Raw genomic sequence first — 3,159 nt, 5'->3', positions numbered from 1 at the left:
TCAGGGTTGTGGTCTTCACTGATTTGTTGGCACCAGGGCAGGGGGTCATTGGTCATCACAGCTGGTCCTGATGTCAGTCATGGCCTTGCCCCACCTGGCCTTGCTGCTTTTTTGGGCCTGGAGCTGAAACACAACTGAGGCCTAGATGTTATCTCTAGTTTGACCAAAACTCTGTCTCTGTGGTCAACAGACCCAAGGCGTTGTTCTTAAAATTATTTGATGTGGGCCAGAACCTCATTGTCCTGAGAGTTTAATGCTTAAGGAAGTGGTGATGCAAGGGCTTGCATCGGAGTCCTATGAGGCTTTTCTTCAGCCTCCTTGTTCCTCCCCTAAGGGTGTCTACAGCATGATTAGTGACATGTTAGGGGAGGAAAGGTCAGGGGGTTCTAAACCACATGGCTATATGCTAAGGGAGGAAAGGTCACCCTGGGGTGGGGAGGGGGGTGAGGACCCACTCCAGTTTGCCAGTTTCTAGATCCACCCTGGTGACCTTGAGTACCTGGCCTATCTGTCCTACTCTGCCTGTCTGTCCACTACAGAACTATGTCTCAGGTTAATCCCCAAGGTGCTGGGGAGACTGGAATGTGTGGACCCTGTGAAAAAAGATTCCTATTTGAGCTCCTACAGGGCTCAAATTTACAAGCAGAGTTTAGCAGCCACTTCTAAACAGGGGCCTCTCATGCAAACCAGCACTTTAGGGAGAACCCTTCACGGAGCTGCCTGCCTATATTATGTTCCTGCCATCTGAGCCAGCCCTTAAAAAGTAACTTTTAGAATTGTATTTCAACCAATAGGATGGAGACTTCCTTGTTCAATCAGAGCTGCACAGCTCCAGCCCCATCAGCATCTTCACCAATCAATTGGAGCAGCTCCATTATGACCAGTCAGGACCATGCTTTTTGGGCCAGTGAGGATTTGGAGACTTTATTTGCAATCAGGTCCAAGGGTGAATACTTCTGTCTTGATTAGTTAGGTCCCCTCTAGCTCCAGAAACACACTTTTCCTTTCCATAGAAAACAGAAGATTGCTTTTCCCTTGCCAGAGAGGAGCAGTCCAGCACCAAACTGGAGCAGGTGGATCAGAGCAAAGCTCTATAGCTGACCAGGAGTCCCAATTCCAGGGCCATCACAGCCCCAGGGCCTCCTCACAATCATTCTGTGCTGCTTCATAATTAAGCTGTGACATTATTGAGTTGTCCCACAGCTGAGCTATTCTCACAGCCCTGCTGTATCATAATTGAGCTGTTTGCACTGAAGAAATTTTCCTTCTTCACCACACCTCAAACTGGGGGTTCCTGTTGGTGTTTAATTGGTGCCAAGGGCCTTGGTCTCATGTTGACAAATGCTACCTCTCAAAGTATTTACATGTCAAAAAAGATAAAACACAGAATTTAGAAACGTCTATAGGTCATAAAAGTGAGACTGGGGGCTATGTGGCTCTGGGAGAGATTAATTTACTGCAAAGGGTTGGAGTTAGAATTTAGGCCTGTTGTGTTACCAAGGAGACCCTTTCTGGAGAGGAATATAGGACAAAGGTCTCCTTCCTTCCCCTTTATAAGCAGAGATCACCCCCACTGATTTTTCCCCCACCCCCCATTTGGCTACTGGTGTAGGACAGTTGATGTGTCTTTTATTGCATCACCCCAGGAGTAAGACCTGAGGCAAACAGGAAGTGACACACATTCACTGTGAAATGTGTCTTTGGTCCAGAACACTTCTTGTGTGGATTCATGATATTAGAAACTTAACATAACTTGGTGAATGCAGAAAAGGATGAAGGAGATGGAGTTATTCATAAAGTGATGAAGAACATAAGCTATGAGGAATTAGACTGATTGGGAAGTTGTTTTCAGTTCCAACACCTTCTAACTGTGTTAATTTGAGGTTATGTTTTTGATTAATTTAAACTTCATTTCTCCTTTTGTTATTGTCATAATTAGCTAGTTTATTATTATTAATAATTGGAAGAGAGCAAAGAGGAGGCCAGGCATTGTAAACATGGTCATCTGGGCAGCTTCACCAGGAAGCTACAGCTTCACTCTCCTCAGGGAACCACCAGTCCATTCCCTGCAGATCACTGGGGAAGGGATTGAACAATGGGGGAGATGGGTGCATACTCAGTGAAGTCAGGGTGACTAAAGAAAGTGCTTGCTTGTCAGTCTAGTCTCGGGAACAATGGATTGGCGAGGGGGTGGACCCAATCAGATGTGAAATTTTATAAAGTTAATTGGCTAATTTGAAAAAGCTCCTAATTAAAATCCTCAAAGAGTTTCTTCTTGCTCATTCCCTTCCCTTCTGTCTTGTTCTCTTGCTCTCTCTGGCTCCGTGGCTGGCACTCTCTCCATAGCCATGTGGGCTTAAGCATCAGCATGGTCCATGGCCATTCAAATCCCACACGCAGTGGACAGCAGCTGGGAACAAGCTAAGCTATCCAGGTGGTGGACTGGACTGTATTTTAATATGGAACCAAAATTCTGGGAAGTGGACTTATTTTGGCCCCACTGAAGACAAAATTGGACATCTTCCATGGCAAGGTGGACAGAGATGAGGCCTTGGAGGGGAACCCCTTAATTTTACATCATCAATAAAGCTTTCCATGAAACCTCATTCTCCCATGGGAGCCTCAGGCAATTCTTTTCTCAAAGCACCCTAAGAACTCTACTTCCACCGATAACACTTTCATAACAGAGGAGGGTAATAGAATCTCCTTTTTGTACTTTTTCTTAGAATTGTGAGTTATAATTTGAATAAAGAGCTGGACAGTTCCTGAGAGATAATGGTTTGCCCCTTATGAGTAAAATTGTAAACAATTAATTCTTTAGTTTTGTTGGTTTATTTGAATGTGAATAAATGAGATGATATATAAATGACTTAATTATCTCACTGTAGAATATATTTGTGAGTTTAACCTAGGATGTTTTATAGATGGCTGCTATTCCATTTTATGACAACACTAACATTTACTGATCTGCTCCACTATTAGGTTGAAATTAGGATGGCTTACAGTTTTGCTATTATGAAAAAATACAGCTCTCAACATTTGTGCACTGGTCTCCTGCTACACATGTCAGAGATAATCTAGGATAAAAAATATAGGAGGGGAATAAATGGCTCTCAGGGTATGCACATCTTTAACTTCACCAAAGAATACTATTGTCCA

The sequence above is a fragment of the Myotis davidii genome, unplaced genomic scaffold (genome assembly GCF_000327345.1).
Source record: "Myotis davidii unplaced genomic scaffold, ASM32734v1 scaffold905, whole genome shotgun sequence".
Taxonomy (NCBI): Eukaryota; Metazoa; Chordata; class Mammalia; order Chiroptera; family Vespertilionidae; genus Myotis; species Myotis davidii.
This window is presented reverse-complemented; position numbering follows the sequence as displayed.